The following is a 19,353-nucleotide window of genomic DNA, read 5'->3' as shown; positions in this document are numbered from 1 at the left end:
AAGGGAAGATCCACCTAGGATCTCGGGAACTACTGTCCCATCAGTCTGACAAGCCTGATCTGCAAGAGCATGGAATGCATTATCATGGAACTTATAAACAATGACATTGGCAACCTTCAAACACTGGACCCCACCCAGTTTGGGTTTGTGAAGGGCTGATCTTGTCTCCTGAATCTGATTGACTTCTTCGAATCAGTCTGCAGAGCTGTGGACGAGGGAAAGGCGGTCCACACAGCCTATCTGGACCTCGCCAAGGCCTTCGACACCATCCCCCCCTCTGTAATCATAGATAAACTTACTAAGCTGGGCATAAATCCCTACATCACTCGATGGGTTGCCAACTGGCTTACTGACAGAACCCAGACTGTAAAAGTAGCCAACTCCAAATCCAGCTCCAGACAAGTGACAAGTGGAGTACCTCAGGGTTCAGTTCTGGGACCACTCTTGTTTGGCATCTACTTCTCTGAAGTACAGGCCAACACTAAGGGACTCTGGCTAACAAAGTTTGTAGATGACTGCAAAATGGGAGCCATTATTGAATCCCCAAATGATGTGGATATTCTACAAAAGGGCCTTACAGAAACAGATGCCTGGTTCCAGAGCCATGGGCTCAAGCTTAATGCCAAGAAATGGATAGTTATCCCCTTTGGAAAAAAACATGTACCCATGAATTACCACATAGGTAGCAGGACACTAAACATCGAAAGTGTGATGAGAGACTTAGGGACACAGGTGGACAGTGGTCTCACTTTCGATAACCACATCGCCACAACAGTCAGGAAATCCTTCTATGTGGCACACCTCATCACTAAGGGCTTTTCATCCAGAAGAAAGGAGGTCATTGTCCCACTGTACTCATCCCTCATTAGACCCATTACAGAGTATAATGCCCCGTTTGGTATGTACCTCACAAGACATCTGCAACAGCTGGAAAGGCCACAGAAATACCTCACTAAAAGAATCACAGGCCTAAAACAGATGCCATATGCTGACCATCTAAAAAAAACTCCAGCTATACTCTGTGGCATATTGTCTACTCAGAGGCGATCTCTGCTTAACATACAAGGCCATGTCAAACCCTGAGCTGTTGGACATGCTCCACTTAAAGAAATCCCAATTGCTCAGAGCCACAGACTCCAGGGATCTAAACCTTATCATCACAATGAACAAAACATGCTGGAGGGATAGGTTCCTGACCCAGAGACTCCCCATACTCTGGAATAGACTGCCCATACATGTCAAGCAGAGCACCTCATTGGCCCTCTTCAAAAGGAACTTTGATGATTGGATGGGAGATAGGAAATTCACCCCGGGGATCATGTCAGTCGCCCTGCTAGACAGGGGCCCAGAGAAGTAAATATTGTGGGAAGAAATATCCAGGGAATTGTTATGGCTAGGCTTGCATAGGCCTTAGAGCCGATAGCCTAGTACCAACCTATGAACCTATGAACCTATTATGACAGGAAAAAATAAGGGCAGGTAGTATGATCCAATGCCTTTTGTTTTTCTTTTCAATGACTGCAAAACAAGGATGCAATAATTAGAACTTTAGATTTGTTGAAGTCTATGTCCTATAATGTATTTTAAATTATGCATCTATAACCTTATTTTGCTAAACTCATTAAAATGAAATAACACCTCTGTGCTCATCATTCCTTAACTTTCTAACAGGTAAGGTTTCAGATTTAATTCAATCATTCACTGATGCACTTTTATGTAATGACTTTTTCTATACTACATGTATTTATTTATTTACACTTTTTCTAAACGGTAGGTGCCCACAGACTTTTTTCAGCCATGACACAGGCAATCAGCAAGACTACAGAATAAGAAACTCAAATGTAGATTAAAGAAGAAATATACATATTTATATTGGTAATATAAAATTGATATATTGAAATAATATTACCTTAATTGTCCAAGTCAAACTGAAAGTATTTCACAGTGTAAGGGATGTCACAAGTGAATAAATGACCAAAAATAGGATATGCTTGACCTGACAGGTCTATATCAGCATTTTGAATATTTAATAGGTGGAATCACTAAATGTCGAACTGAAATTATCGACCTATTAAATATTCGAAAGCCGATAAAATAACAAACACACCCCCCCCAAAAAAAAACTAAAGGGTGTAGGTAGGGGGGCAAGCCCCCCTGCACCCCCCACTACTTAAATATACCAACTCTGAGACTGCACTACATTGAAGTAAATAGAAATCACCCCTTACAGAGATTTCCATTTACCCATTCGACATTCTGCACTTTCGGCATTCTCAAGGCGACAATATTGGATTCAATATTGTCAGCATTTGAGACCATGATATAGACCCGACCTGACAGAGAGCTGAGCTAGAACATTCTGTTAACATAAATAGGCAAGTATAATCATTCAGCATCCATAGCTGGTATATACAGCTTTAACTCCCTATCTAGAAATGGTGGGAGCCCAAATTACTTATATGCATTATGTGCAGTTAATATGATTAAATTAAATTTGCATAAAATACCCTAGGCACACTTAATATGCTTGCCTCTGGAAAGGGGGGTTTTGGAGGTGAAGCAAACTGATCTGTGCAAGTACCTTATTTAGCAATTGTCCTTAAAGCATATAGAAGTAAAGGCTTTGGATCATAGGATCATAGGATTATAGGAAGTTACTAGGCTATTGGACCTGAGGCCCTTATAAGCCTAGCCAAGAGTTTAAGTTTAGCCCATGCATAGACAAATCAGCACCCAATGCCCCTGTCCAGCAGGGGCATGGGTGGAATCCCAGGTATGTATTTTCTATTTCCCATCCACTTATCCAGATTGCGCTTAAAAAGGGGTAAAGAGGTACTCTGCTTGATGAGGAGAAGGAGTCTATTCTTTAGATGGGGGAGTCTCTGGGACACAAATCTGTCCCACCAGCAAGTCCTATTGATGTCACAGGCCAGGTTAAGGCTGTGTGTACAGGTTATTCAAGTGGAGATTAACTTGTGGATATGCAGCAGTCCCATCAAGGTGGGGTCCGAGATCACCTTGTATGCCAGACAGAGGTCACCACTGAGAAGTCTGTATGAAACAAAGTAGAGGGATAGGGATTTTAGCTTGTGTATGATAGATTTTTGAGGCCCTGGATTCTCCTGGCGAGGAACCTCTGTGGTCTCTCTAGCTGCAGCATGTGCTTTGCGAGGTACATGCCAAATGGGGCATTGTACTCAATAATGGGCCTTATAAGGGAAGAATACAATGATATTATGACCTCCTTGCCCCTCTATGAGATACTCTTACTTATGAGGTGGCCATGTAGAAACCTTTCCATACAATGGAAGGAACATGGTGGTCAAAAGTCAGGCTGCTATCAATCTGGGTGCCCAAATCCTTCACGACTGGCTGCATGCTTAGAATGTTGTTATTAATGTGGAGTTATCCTAAGAGTGAATTGTTAAATCCTTATAGAAAGTCTTGGCTTTTATCTCAGGTGAAAGGGTGCTCCAAAATGCTGGTCCAGTTCTAGAGAAAGCTCACTCCCCCATGCCAGTTTTGAAGGGAGACATAGTTATTGAGATTATTTTCTCTTGGCTATTCCTTGGTGGATTTATTTACTTTCTTATAGGCAATTTTCTTTTCAATAGAGGGCGGTAATCTTCATTAAGTGTTTTGCATATAAGGCTGCCAAGTAGATAGGGTGACCATTCATTTACATGAGCTTTTGCTGCTAGTACAAGAAATCTGTTGATTTTGTCTTCTGCTATTTGCAGCCTATGAATGTTACGGGCTGATGGAAAGACAAGTAAAGGTAGCCTATAGTCAAGTTTAGGGATGAGGACATTTTTAGCAGCGGCTATATGAGCAGCTGGAGAAAGAGCGAGAGAGAAGGTGAGAGATTCATAGGTTCTTTCTAAGCATGCAGACAAAAGAGACCATCAAGAAGCTCAGCCACATCATCCAAAATTGGTCAGAAACTAGCAGTGTCTCCCATTAGGTAGAACTTGTCCACATATTTGTGGCGAAAATTTGCAGTCATCCATCTAGTCATCCAGAATGGCTATAAAGGTTGCTAGTTCGGGAAATACTCTGCTTAATATTAACAGGTTATGGCAGCTTATTAAAATTGTTAATGGTAGTGCAGTTGAAGTGGAGGGGTTGTCATTTTTTAGGGCAGACAGAATACAATCTGTCAGCAGGGAGTCCAGAGGGGAAGGTGTATGCATATATATCAACAACAGTTGGTGTATCAGCTTTAAGATCTGTCACTGAAATGTAGGCCATTTTGTCTACAAAGAGAGTTCTGCAGTATCACCATCACATCCATCTACATTTTTCCCAGTGCCAGTACAAATGAGGCACTGAACACGTTATATCAGGCTATAAATGAGTTGCAAAACCGAAACACTGAATGTGTTCATATAGTGGCAGGTGACTGCAACCAAGCCAACCTGAAAACAGTTCTGCCTCACATCTTCCAGCATATAGACTTTGCAACCAGGGGAGAGAACGTACTGGATAAGGTCTACAGCAATGTTAAGCTAGCATGTAAGGCAATGCCTCACCCACACCTGGATGGCTCTGACCATCTCTCCATCATGTTACTACCAGCATATAAACAGATCTAACCAGGGAGAGACCAACAGTGAAAAAAGTAAGAATATAGACAGAGGGTGCAGTCTGAGCACTCCAAGACTGTTTCAAAAGTACAGACTGGAGCATATTTAAAGAGACAGCTAATGTGAATCAATGTATCAACCTAGAGGAGCACACTAAGTTGGTGATGAACTACATCTCGAAATGTGTGGATGATGTAACAGTCACCAAAAACATCATCACGCATGCCAAACAAAAACCCTGGTTTACTAGCAAAGTGTAGGAGCTCCTGAAAGCAAGGAATGCAACCTTTATGTCTGGAGACAGGGATGCCCTCAGAACAGCCAGAGTAAATCTGAACAAAGGAATGAGAGAAGTAAAATGTGCCTACAGTAGGAAGATCCAGAGTTACTTCTCAGACCAAAAAGACTCCAGGCATCTATGGCAACATAGCCAGCAAATAACAGACTACAGGCCCTTATCATTCACATTGTGAGGACAATGAGGAATTCCATAGCATGCTGAATGTCTACTTCAGTAGATTTGAAGAAGGTAAGAAAACAACAGCAAGGAAAATGCCCACCGGTCAAAATGAAGAGGTGCTCATCCTCAGTGCAGCTGATGTCCAGAGGACATTATGCAGGGTTAACACAAGAAAAGCAGCAGGGCCTGACAACATCCTTGGGCGTGTACTCAGAAACTGAAATTCAGCAAACAGATGCCACCACAGATAGCTTTACTATCTCCCTGGATCAGGAAGTAGTTCCCAAATGCTTCAAAAACACTACAATAATACCACTACCAAAGAAATCACCACCATCACGCCACAACAACTACCCCCCTGTAGCCCTAACCTCCATTGTGATGCAAAGCTTTGAGAAGCTGGTCAAAGAAGCAATAACATCTAATCTACCTGCGGATCTTGACCCGCTGCAGTTTGCTTACTGAGCAAACCGTTCTACTGTGGATGCCATAGCACAGCACCTCATTTATCATTGGACCATCTAGAAAGTAAAAACATCCACCTGAGGTTACTATTCATTGACTTTAGTTCTGCTTTTAATACAGTCATCCCTATACAAAGCTGCTTCAACTAGGCATCAACACACCACTTTGTAAGTGGATTCTGGACTTTCTCACGGACAGACCTCAGAAAGTGTGCATAGGAAATAACTCTTTGGATAGCATCACTCTAAATACTGTTGGTCCTCAAGGCTGTGTATTGAGTTCCTTGCTGTTCACCCTGTTGCCACACGACTGCACAGCTAGCTACAACAGTAACTGCATCATTAAGTTTGCTGATGATACAACACTGGTAGGCCTCATCAGCAACGATGAAGAGGCAGTGTACAGGGCTGAGGTAGAACAACTGATTACCTGGTGTGACAGTAACAACTTATCACTAAACGTGAGCAGAACAAAGGAAATTATTGTGGACTACAGGAAAAAGTGCAAGGAACATTCTTTTCTAACCAAAGGAGAAACAGTAGAGAGAGTGAGTAGCCCAAAGTTTCTGGGGGTGCATATTGATGAGGACTTATCCTGCTCTACCAATACAAATGTCATTGACAGGAAGGCACGTCGAAGGCTATACATTTTGAGAAGGTTGAGGAGAACAAACATACCATCAACAGTTCTCACAACCTTCTATAGGAAAGCATCCTCACAAACAACTTCAGCCTCACAGTGTGGTATGGAAGCTGCTCTGTTTCTGAGCACAACGCTCTCCAGAGAGTGGTGAAGACAGCTGAGAGGATCATCAAGACCACCCTGCCAGTCATCCATGACCTGCACATGTCCAGATGTCTAGGCATTGCCAAAGGAATAATTAAGGACTGTACGCACCCTGCTCACAGACTGTTCACGTACCTATCATCTGGCAAGCTCATCCATAACATAAGATGCAAAACTACGAGATTCAGAAACAGCTTTTTTCCATGGGCCATCAGACTGTTGAATTCTGGCAACAATCATGCTCCATGCTGACCATCTGGGCCATCAGTTCAATGTGGAAGACCTTCTCAAATTGTGCAATAACTTGACCGCCTTTCTCAATCCAATATTAGTGCAATACTCAGTAAGACGAGCCAATTCACTGGTCATCAGTTGTAGTAGTAAGCCCAGAGAAATTTTTATTTATTTTATTTTTATTTTATTTGCAGTTGGTTTACCAGGATAGTCCATTGGGCCAAGATGAACCCATTTTCAATGGAGTCCCGGGGATAAAAGCTCCAAAAACAAGCAAGGTTACAATAGGTTTTAGGTTACAATCATTACAAATATTACAGACTAGAGAAAAAACATTACAAATAGTACAGTGTTAAATAAAAACAAATGATAACAACACAGGAGGCTCAGATGCAAAAGTTTACTAGTGTACACCAGGAGGCAAAAAACTATACAAGTACAGAGTTTTGTCTGACATGATACAGGAAGTACATGATTTTATATAGTCTTTACATTTGAGCTGTGCCCACCTTACTGACGTGGTTAGTCACAGGGCACCTACATCACTATGGTCTACAATATTTTATTCATAAGAAAAAGCTGATGTTATACATTTAAAAAGTTTTCCCATGGGAATAATTCAGCCTTGCAAAGCACCTGGTTCATTATAATGTCTTTCTGTAACTGTAGCTTTCCTCAAGGACTCAGGCCAGCTCGAATACAATGGCCGGTTCTCTCTGGTGATATGCTTCTCTGTTCTTCCTGAAGCAGCTGTGTCTTATCTTCTGATACATTCACAAGGTCAATTATCTCAGTGGAAGGAAGAAGAATATTCAATGCCTTATACATTTAATTTTGCTGACCCAGCAGATAATTATTAGTGAAAGACATAAACTTGCTGGGCTAGCTACTGCCAGGGTCAGAGTTCAAACACACTGCAGTTTCAAGCTTCAAGCCACTACATGTAAAATCATTCTTATTGCCATATTGTAAATAGAATAAAATGCATTATATACTACTTGCTTTTAAACTAGCACTTTATACATGTTTAAATACATATTTTTCTAACATCTCCCTCCTTTTAATACCTTTTATTCTATTCTGAAACATAAACAATGTTATATCGTTTGCTAGCCTTCTCCTTTAAGGATTTTTAACTAGGCAAGTCATTTAGTTTATATTTCGGAACAAGTTTCATCTGGAATCAATAGGTTCAATTCAATGTCTTGATACAAGGTTTCAGTTACAGATATATCAACAAAATCTTTTACTAATCTTTTCATACAGGGAATCCCGCAACAGACACATGCTCCTAATAGGAGCAGACCAACACAAATAATCAAAATATTCATTAGGATAGAACCCCACCCACCAAACAGACTCTGGAAAAAGTTCGTCAGTGGGTTTGGGCCTGGTTTAGTCATGGCCGATACCTGCTGTATTACCTCTAGGTGATCATTAATCAAGAGCCATTCGATTTTGTAGCACAACAGTTCTCATTGCATTCAGTTCATTAGTCACTAGTTCGAGAGCAGAAAAAGTTGCGTTACTCATTACTTTGAGAAGCTTTGACAGTTTTCTCAACTCCCAGATCGATTTGACTGCTTCATATGCTGGAAATATCCCAGCCCAGGATATAACACTGTCACTCAAGTCCATATGAGTCAATTTTTTTTTATTTTTCACGGAATGATGGTTCTTTTAACCAGCTTCGATTTTTCCCATTGGATTTACAGGTTTTCCGATAGGATCTTCAGGTTTTCGGGCTACATCTCTTACATTTCGTATCTTACCTAGAGGTAATTCTGCAGTATGCCTTATAGCTGGAACCAGATAACCCAAAAAACAACTGCCGGACCAATTCTCAGGTAGCCATTTGTATGCCTTTTTTCCACAAATAAAATAACAGTTTTCTACTTTGGTACTGATGCGGGTTAGCTCTGAATGAAACATTTTTTTGTCTATGACAGACAATTGTTTATGCAAGACAGGATTTCTCTGCACTTCACTTAATGTTGTTTTCATTAAGCTCAAATACGAATCATAATTTGTGCTACAAAGAGTGCTTTTATCTTTAGTCTTAATATAGCATTTATAAGATACAGTTATGTTACAGTTACTCCAACCCACTTGGAGTGTGTCATTTTTATAAAAACATACAATTCCCCTCTGTGTAATAGGCAAATACAATGCAATTTTGTCCTGTGATTTCACAGAACCTGTATTGAAAAGCAAATTTTCCCAAGTCTTATTTATCCCCAAGGGGACAGCGGACATCAACAATCCTCCATATGCTGTTGGTATGGCAGTACAAACCCAGCAATTTGAAATGTTCATAGTCTCTACATATACACGCTTCATAGCTAGGTATGTGTTAAAGTTTGGATGCCAGTCTATAGACAGTTCATCACGTTTCTTCACTTTCACTTGTGTGGTTATATGTAGGAAGAATCACAACAAAAGGAAAGTCATCACAATCATAGTCAATAAATGCATAGTTAGCAAGATGATTAAACAATATCTCCGGGGTTGATCTGTGTTTTTACTCATTTCGCTCTTGGCCATACTGCCTTTGTTGTGTGTCAGTCACAAAATGTTTATCAAGCTGAAAATTCTTTACCGGTTTACAGTGCGTCAGGTGGACCCAGGACGACCTTTCAGCAACTTTGACTGCAGTAGGCGTCGCCAACAGTACCTGGTATGGTCCTTCCCACTTTGGACTCGCCCAATTCTTCCTCTTCGTGACCTTTAACCAAACCCAGGACCCCGGGGTCAGCACTGCTTCCAACGGTCTGGTCTGTCTTTTATCTGAAAAAGAGTTCAACTGCAAAACAGTTTTTTTAGTTAACATTTTCCTTACATAACTAGCTAATGAGCTGTCAGCCTCTAATTCTGCAGGCATGAGAGCTTTCCATTGTGGCACATAATATGCCCTTCCAAATATCACTTCAAAGGGGGTTAAACCCTTTACATTTGGAACTGTTCTCATGCTCAGCAGTGCCAAAGGCAAACAGCAAATCCAATTCTTCTGTGTCTCTCTCATCAGCTTCCTTAACTTATTTTTAGAATTCCATTGTACCTTTCCACCAGTCCTGCAGACTGTGGGTGGTAGGCACAATGATTCTTCAAGGAGATCCCAAAGTATCTCCCAAGTTGGTGAATCGTCTGATTCACAAAATGTGTCCCATTATCACTATAGATCCTTTCCGGTATGCCAAATCTGGGAATTATTTCTTTTATTAGGGCCTTTGCTACTGTCGCTGCATCCGGATTTTTAGTTGGAAAAGCTTCTACCCATTTGGAAAACATGTCTATAATTACTAAACAGTATTTTTTCCCTTCACATTTGTTCAGTTCTATGAAATCCATACAGATAGTATGGAACGGATATGGTGATACAGGAAAACTCCCTTGCTTGGGTTTGAATGCTCCTTGTGCATGATGTTTATTACAGACATGGCATGCTGCACAAAATTTTTGTGTATAATTTGTAAAGCCGTATGTTTGGAATATTCGATTCACTAACTGTACCATCCCCCCTGTTGAGACATGGCACTGCCCATGGCTCAACAAAGCTGCATATCTAAATAAATTAGATGGCAATATTGGTTTTTTCTCTTTGGAGATATACAGTCCATTTTCGAGGATTGCACCTCGTTTCTCCCATTTTTGTTTTTCAGCTTTTGTAGTCAATGTCTGCATCGTTTTTAACATTTCTAAATCTAAAATCTCAGAGGGTTGTAATTCCTCGGTTAAAAGTAAAATTTCTGAGTCTGAGGCTGCTTGCTTTGCAGCTGCATCATCTCTTGCATTTTCTTTTGAAATTGCATCCTGTTGTTTTGTATGAGCTAAACATTTACAAATAGCTACCTTAGTAGGTAACTGAATGGAATCTAACAAGTTTAAAATAAGTTGTGCATGATTAATCGGTTTGCCAGTAGATGTTATCATTCCCCTATTTTTTTATTGTTGTGCAAAAACATGCACTGTAGAAAAAGCATACTGACTATCAGTATATATGTTTACACATTTATTTTTTGCTAGAGTACAAGCCCGTGTTAAGGCTATCAGTTCTGCTGCTTGAGCAGACAGGTTATGCTGTAAGGGTTGGGCTTCTAAAATCTCTGTATTTGTGACAACTGCATACCCTACTAGATTTTTCTCTGTAGGACCCTTTCTGCATGAACCGTCCACATAAAATGTTACCTCAGCGTCATCTAAGGGCATATCAGTGAGGTCTTGTCTGGGCAAAGTTATTTGCTCAATTTCCTGCAGGCAACTGTGCGGTGTGCCATCCACAGGAGTTGGAAGTAACGTTGACGGATTTAATGTTGTACAACGTTCAATTACCATATGAGGTTGGCTCAGCAGTATGGTCATACATGAAAGATGTCTAGCAGGAGATAGATATGCTATTTTTTCTTGCAGTAAAATTATCGTGACTGCATGAGGCACTCTCAATGTGAGAGGGTGGAACAACACTACTGAGGCCGAAGCCTGTACTGCCATTGCAGCTGCGACTACTGCTTGCACACAGTGAGGCAATGATCGTGCCACTGGATCTAACTGTGATGAATAGTAAGCTATGGGGCGTTGCTTATCCCCATGCTGTTGCGTCAAAACTGACGTCATATATCCCTGCTTACAATCTACGGTCTGAAAAAATCTTTTGTGATAATTTGGAAGTCCTAAAACTTGTGATGAGCTATTAATTGTTTTAGTCTGCAGAAAGCTGTTTCTGCTTTAGGTGTCCATTGTAATACATCTTGTGCTGCCATTGGTGTTTTATATATTAAATCAGCCAGTGGAGCAGATTTTAAAGCATAGTTTGATATTCAGCTTTGACAAAAATTAGTTGTTTCCAAGAAGGACATCATTTCCTTCTTGGTTGCTGGTTTGGGTGCCTGTAAAATTATTGTTTTTCTGTCTTTATCTAATATTCTACCTTCATTGGATATTACATATCCTAGGTATCTAACCTGTTTTCTCCAAAGTTGTAACTTACTTTTGTTTACTTTGTGTCCTTGTGCTGCTAAAAATTTCAATAATGCTATCGTATCTTCCCTGCATTGATGCTGGGTAGGGGCTGCTAGCAAGATGTCATCTACATAAAGTAGAATCTGACTACCTCCTGGTGGAGTAAACCCTGCCAGGTTGCTTGCCATTTCTTGTGCAAATATCGTTGGACTTTCACAATATCCCTGCGGTAGCCGAATATAGGTATATCTTTTACCCTGAAATGTAAATGCAAACCAATACCGGCTATCAGGATGTACAGGTATTGAAAAGAAAGCATTGCTTATATCTACCACAGTAAAATATTTTTGTTGTGGTTTTAAATCATTCAACAAAGTGTGTGGGTCTGGCACCGTAGGTGCTCTGGGTATTATTGCATTGTTTACAGCTTGCAAATCCTGTACCATCCGCCATTCCCCGTTTGCTTTTTTAACAGGAAATAGAGGGGTGTTACATGGTGAATCAAGAGATTCTACCAGTACTCCTTCCTTGAGTAATGCTGCTATTATAGGTTTGATTCCTTGCTCTGCATCTTTCCTCAAGGGGTATTGTCTTTTTTGTGGTCTAAATGCTGATTTTGGTGTAATAGTTACTGGTCCTGCTGTTTGAATAAGTCCTACATCTGATTTACCTGTTGAACAAAGAGTGTTTGGTATATCACACAAGGCTTTTTCTTCTTCTTTTAATAAGAATGCTAATCAGCTGTCTTTACTAGTTTGTAAGTGTACAGCTGGATGTGTCTGTGTTAGCCAATTCAATTTCTGTTTTTGTATTCCCTGTTCTGATAATTCTAAATCAGTTTGTTTTTCCCATCTTGTTATTTTTTCTCCTAAGTCTTCCCATCTCATATCCTTATTCTTTGTCAAGATGACATGTGGTAGTCTATTAGATTTGTACAGTGTCATAAATTCCTGAGGTAATGAACAGCTTACCACACTGTTTCCCTCAGTATCCCAATACAAGGTTCGTAATACTAATCTGTTAGCAGGATTTTTTAACAACTTTTGCTCATATTCTTTATTAGGTCCTGGCATGCTACAGTAGTATAGAGTACAATGTAACAAATGCTGTTGATCAGTGTCAGGGGAGGGGGCCTTACTGATGGCTACATTTATCAGTTCTCCGGTTACTGCCCCTGGACCAGTCATAACTAGGTCCTGGCTGTACCAGTAAAAGGTTTCACCCTCCGGTTGCACCACAAAAGTATCCATTTGTCTTTGTGCTTCCATACCCTGCATAGTGGGGACTACCACTATGCCAAATATCTGCATAAGATTTCTTCCCAGTAAGTTTACTGAACATTTTGCAGAAACTACAATTTTACTTTTCTGAGTCATGCCTGAAACAGGGTCAGTTATTGCTATATCATGGGAGAGTGGCTCCCTATATAGCTGTCCATTTGCTGCTTTTACTAATATATAGTCAGGTGATTTAGAATATTTTGGTAACTTTGAAGGGTGTATCAAAGTTCGTGATGCTCCTGAGTCACACAAGAATTTTACTTTCCGTCCTTTCACCAGAAGTGTAACTTCCGTTTTTTTGTCTGCCAAATAGAGCTCCAAGCTCAGTAATGCCAAATCTAAAATTTCACTTTTTTCATCCTTTACATCTGTTTGCACTTCCTCTGTTCCTTCCACTACATTTACGTTTGCCCTTTGTTTGTTTTTTTTCCCTGATGATTTTTGATTTTTATCACTATCATATAGTCAGTCCTCATCATCTTTATTTTCTGTAGTCACCTTTTTATTTAGCCTGCAATCCCTTGCTAAATGTCCTTTCTTACTGCACTTAAAGCACTCACCTTTTTGTTTTTTTTTCTCTTTAAAATCTTCTGACCTTTTGTCAGATTGTCTATTTCCCTGGGTATTTTTCTTACCCTTTTTACCTGACTACTACAAAGACCTCTGCTTTGTCTTCAGCTGTGAAGACCTGTGTTTTTTTTTCTTTTTACTATTAAAGTGTCTTTTAGCATGTCTGGCATATTTAAGTAAGGATTGTAGCCTACTTGTTCGATGATCTATCATATGCTTTGTAATAAAGCTACTGATAGGTGCAATGCAACCTTTCAAAAATGCATTTTTCAGTTGCTGTTCATATGAGGTATCATGTGTCTGATTTTCAGGAATAGCCATACCACTATGGTTATTGAAACATTCCAACAATCTACCATATCTTTGTCTAAAAATAATGTTTTTGCATTTTTAGTTTTCTGTTCCCTTCGGTTTACTTCCTCAATCCACCTGTGTGCTTGAGGAATGCCTAATTGCTGTTGTTTTTTTGCCTGACCTTCTGCGTCAGATTTAAGCTGTTAGTGCACTGATTTCCCATTTAAAAAAAAATGTTATGTAACCCTTTTTCACCACGTGGTATTTCAGTTCCTTACACAGTTTATCTAGAATGACTGCCTACCTTATTCTGTTTCCCTGATCCCTGACAAAATATACAGTAATTTCCTTTTGTCCCTGATCTGTATAACAAATCTCTGACAATGACATTTACTGTAACCTAGTCCCTGATCTAAAACAGAAAAAAGGCAAATATTTCCTACCTGAGCCTCCTGGGTTGACCAGTTCGAGACCGCTCTTCGGCCGCAGATCAGAAAGTGGCCAGCCTCTCAAGACAACAATTCAGTCAGAGGTCTTTGTGTTTCAAGAAGAACCCTTTTGGTAACTTCTCCTGCGCAGTATTCAACCACCGATACACTCTGATCTGCAGCTTACCAAGGGAATTCCGGCTCGAAGGACCAAACTGTTAAATAAAAACAAATGATAACAACACAGGAGGCTCAGATGCAAAAGTTTACTAGTGTACACCAGGAGGCAAAAAACTATACAAGTACAGAGTTTTGTCTGACATGATGCAGAAAGTACATGATTTTATATAGTCTTTACATTTGAGCTGTGCCCACCTTACTGACGTGGTTAGTCACAGGGCACCTACATCACTATGGTCTACAATATTTTATTCATAAGAAAAAGCTGATGTTATACATTTAAAAAGTTTTCCCATGGGAATAATTCAGCCTTGCAAAGCACCTGGTTCATTATAATGTCTTTCTGTAACTGTAGCTTTCCTCAAGGACTCAGGCCAGCTCGAATACAATGGTCGGTTCTCTCTGGTGATATGCTTTTCTGTTCTTCCTGAAGCAGCTGTGTCTTATCTTCTGATACATTCACAAGGTCAATTATCTCAGTGGAAGGAAGAAAAATATTCAATGCCTTATACATTTAATTTTGCCGACCCAGCAGATAATTATTAGTGAAAGACATAAACTTGCTGGGCTAGCTACTGCCAGGGTCAGAGTTCAAACACACTGCAGTTTCAAGCTTCAAGCCACTACATGTAAAATCATTCTTATTGCCATATTGTAAATAAAATAAAATGCATTATATACTACTTGCTTTTAAACTAGCACTTTATACATGTTTAAATACATATTTTTCTAACATACAGACTAGTGAAAAACATTACAGATGCTACAGACTAGTTAAAAAAGAACATTACAATATAAATACTGAAAAGCCATTACATCTTAAGGAAGCTTGCACTTAAGAGGTGCATTCTAATACATTCTTTGTAAATAGCTTAGTATGTGCAAGAGCAGGATGTATGAGTTAGGAGAGAAAGTAAAATGGAAATTGCCAGTGTAAAGAGGGGAGGAGATTATGTGGGGTGGGAGCAGGAGCATTCCCACTGGGATATTAGATGTGAGTGAAGAGATTTTTTGAATGAAAAGCGGTTAGAGGTGGTACGAATGGATGGTGGTAGGGAGTTCCAGAGATGTGCTAGACAATAAGATGGTAGATTTTTACCTGGGGGACGAGTTGGTTTATACAATTCTATTAGGTTTTGGTTGTTAGATCATAGTAATCTATCAGGGAGGTGCATTTTAAAGGCAGAGGAAAGGGAGGGACAGGGGGAGGGGTTGAAAATGAGCTTGTGTGCAAGAGTAAGTTGAGTGTAGGTGAGATGATAGGATAGTTCTAGCCATTTTAGTTTGTGGAGAGATGTACAGTGGTGGGTAGAGGACTTATGGCTGGTAGCGAACTTGGCAATTTTGTTGTAGCAAGAGGAAAGTTGTGTTTTAAGGGAAGATTGTAGGCTAGTTAGGAGTGGGGATCCATAGAGGAGGGAGGGGATAAGAAATGTGGTAGAGAGAGTGATTTTAGTGGAGGGCGTGAGATAACAATTTTGTCGGTAGAGCATGCCAAGTTTTTGGTGGGTTTTTTTGATATTTAGTTGAAGGTGGGAGCTGAATTTAAGCTGGCTGTCAATTTGGATCCCTAGTAATTTGGCCTCTGATACCACTTCAAGAGATGTGTTGTTATGGCTAGTAATAGAGAATGTGTTTGTATTGAAAGAGGTGACTTTAGAGGGAGTAAATACCATTAATTTGGTTTTAGAGGCATTGAGTGCTAGGTGATTTTTTTTCATCCATTGTTCAAGAATGCATCTTGTGTAAGCTTTAGGAGTGTAGGGATGGAGGTGGCAGAACAGATAATAGTTGAATCATCTGCGTATTGGATAATATTTGAGAAAGGGATGGAGTCGCGGAAGTCATTTATAAATATATTGAAGAGGAGGGGACCCAGTATGGATTCCTGGGGAACTCCAGTTGGGGTGTTAAGGAATGAGGAGGTGGCCTTTTTCCATTTTACTGCTTGATATCTATTGGATAAGTAGCTGGAGAACCAGTTCAGAGAGGAAGGTGATAGGTTAAGTTTAGAGAGTTTAGTTAGAAGTAGATTGTGAGAGATAGTGTCAAAGGCCTTAGAGAGGTCAAGTAGGAGGGTAGAAAAATTGTGGCCGGAGTCCCGGGCTTTATTCACAGTTTCCAGGAAGGAGAGGAGGGCTGTCATAGTGCTGTGACTGGGTCTAAAACCATGTTGTGTGGGAGTTAGTAGCTGATTGTCTAAGAGATGTGGTAGGAGTTGTAGATGGATACACTTTTCTAGGAGTTTAGAGATGGGAGACAGAATAGCGATGGGACAGAAATTAGTAATATTGTTATTGTTGCCACCTTTATGTAAAGGTATGATAAAAGCTTTTTTCCAAATTTGAGGTACTATGCTTTCATGGATAGAGCGGTTGATTAGAATGCTGATGGGGTAAGCAATGGCTTCGGCAGCTATGCTAAGAAAGTATGAAGGAATGTTATCTGGAGCATTAGAGCATGGCTTCAGTTTCTGAAGGAGTTGTTTTATGGTAGATGTGGGTATGGGTTTTAATGAGAAAGGTGGAGAGTGGGAAGAGGGGATATTTAAGGGTGGTGGTGATGGAGAAGAAATGAAAGGAGAAGGAGAAGTGGGAGGTGTAGTGTTGGTAGAGGAGGATGGGGGTGAAGTGGAGGGTGTGGTAATGTTAGAGAATGATGAGGTTAGTTTGGAAATAGAATCAATGAAAAAAGAGTTAAATTGCGTAGACAAATCTATGTCAGGAGCATTGGGGTCTGGGATGGGGCTATCTGTTTTGCTGGGATTAAGAAAGGTGGAGATTCCTTTCCAGAATTTTTGAGGGTTTGTTTTATTGTTGTTTTGGAGTATGAAGAGGTAATTCTGTCGATCAGTGATGATGAGATTTTTTACTTTGTTTCTAAGTGTTTTGTATTCATTATGGGTGGGAGGAGTCCTATTTTTCTGATAATCTGCCCAAGCTTTATCTCTGTGGTGCATGGTTGCTAGTGTGTTTTTGTTTAGCCAAGGGGCAGTTTTGATTTTTGTTCTTTTTGTCCTTATGGGAGCATGGTGGTCTAGGTGGTTTAAGAAAGTTGAGATGAAGCCCATTATATTGGGCGATTTCAACTACCCAAACATAGACTGGGAGCATTACTCTAGCTCCAACACCCTTGCCCAAAGGTTCCTAGAATTCATAAACTCAAATGCTATGGAACAACTTGTTACCACTCCCACAAGAGGGGAAAACATACTGGACCTGATCATCACCAACATGGGGACTTTATGCTCCAGACCAGAAGTGTATCCCTCACTGGTAAGATCAGACCATAAACTAATCTCACTGGATATTCACATCCCAACCCCACCCCCTGCCCAGAAAACCACAGTGAAAAACTTCTCTAAAGCAAATTTCACACTCCTCAAAACTGAGGTGGAATCCTTCAAAGCCCCCGGGCCTGTGGAAAATATGGCCCAGACCGCAGAATCCTTTATAAACGCATTCTATGAACACCTTCAGGAATGCATGGATCATGCAATCCCAAATAAAACCAAGACCCAATCCTCCAAAAGCAGACGTCCTGTCTGGTGGACCCCAGCCATAAACAAACTATACAATACAAGGAGGAAGCTACTACATGATAGAGCAAAATCCCAAAAAGGGAAGGCATCTCTGATCAGTATTAGCAAAAAACTACGAGCACTCATAAAATCGTCTAAGGCCAGCTTCGAGAGAAAAATTGCACAGGACACTAAGGATAATCACAAGGCTTTCTTTAGTTATGTTAGTAACCTGGGTGGGAATTCCCAGATATGCTCAGAATTAGTCCAAAATGACAAAAAAATACACCGAACCCACAGATATTGCCAACATGCTAGCTGGCAGGTTCAGCGCAAACTTCTCCCCCCCTCCCCAACAAAAGGGCAAATATCTATCCCAGCAGAGTGCTGCCCCCCTGACATCTCAGATGCTCAGGTAAGAGCCGCCCTCTCCAAAGCAAAAAACACAGCATCAATTGGACCAGACGGTGTCCCAGGCTGCGTCCTACATGAACTCCAAGAAGAGCTAAACCCAAACATAAAACTACTGTTCAATCTCAGCCTTACTACAGGATATGTACCCAAAGAGTGGCGTACAGCAACAGTGGTCCCTCTCCACAAAGGTGGTGCCTCACCGGATCCTGGAAACTATTGCCCCATAAGCCTGACTAGCTTGGTCTGCAAAGCTATGGAAAGGATCATCATGGACCTCATAAATAAAGATATTGGGGTCCTACAGACACTGGATCCTACCCAGTTCGGCTTTGTTAAGGGCAGATCCTGCCTCTTAAACCTGGTTGATTTATTTGAAACAGTCACCAAGGCCATTGACGAGGGGAAGGTGGTCCACACAGCCTACATGGACCTTGCAAAAGACTTCGATACAATACCCCACTCGGGCATTATAGATAAGCTTGCCAACTTAAATATAAACCCCTATGTCACTAGATGGGTTGCAAACTGGCTCAAGGACAGAACCCACATGGTTAGAATTGCTGGAGCCATGTCAGACTCCAAAGCAGTTACAAGTGGCGTCCCACAAGGCTCAGTCCTGCAACCTCTCTTGTTCGGTATATATTTCTCGGAGGTACAGGCCAACACGGAAGGACTGTGGCTGACCAAGTTCACAGATGACTGCAAACTGGGTGCCATAATCGACTTTCCAGCCGACACAAGCATCCTCCAAAAGGGCCTCATAGAAACAGACAACTGGTGCCAGAGCCATGGCCTCAAGCTAAATGCCAAAAAGTGTATAGTCATCCCCTTTGGCAAAAACAAAGTGCCCACAAATTACCACATAGGTGGTAATCCATTAAGTACAGAAGAAGTAATTAGGGACCTGGGGACCCAAGTTGATAGCAAACTCTCATTTGACAACCACGTGGCCAAAGTGGTTAGAAAAACATTTTATATAGCCCACCTAATCATGAAGGGATTCACATCTAGATCAGGGGAGGTCATCGTGCCTCTTTACTCATCCCTCATCAGGCCCATAATTGAGTACAATGCCCCTTTGGGATGTACCTTACCAGACACCTGCAGCAACTGGAAAGACCCCAAAAGTACCTCACCAAGAAGATCAAAGGGCTCAAACAGATGCCATATACTGCCCGGT

The sequence above is a fragment of the Protopterus annectens genome, chromosome 1.part1 (assembly GCF_019279795.1).
Source record: "Protopterus annectens isolate FY-2018-M chromosome 1.part1, PAN1.0, whole genome shotgun sequence".
Taxonomy (NCBI): Eukaryota; Metazoa; Chordata; order Ceratodontiformes; family Protopteridae; genus Protopterus; species Protopterus annectens.
Note: the sequence above shows the minus strand (reverse complement) of the source record.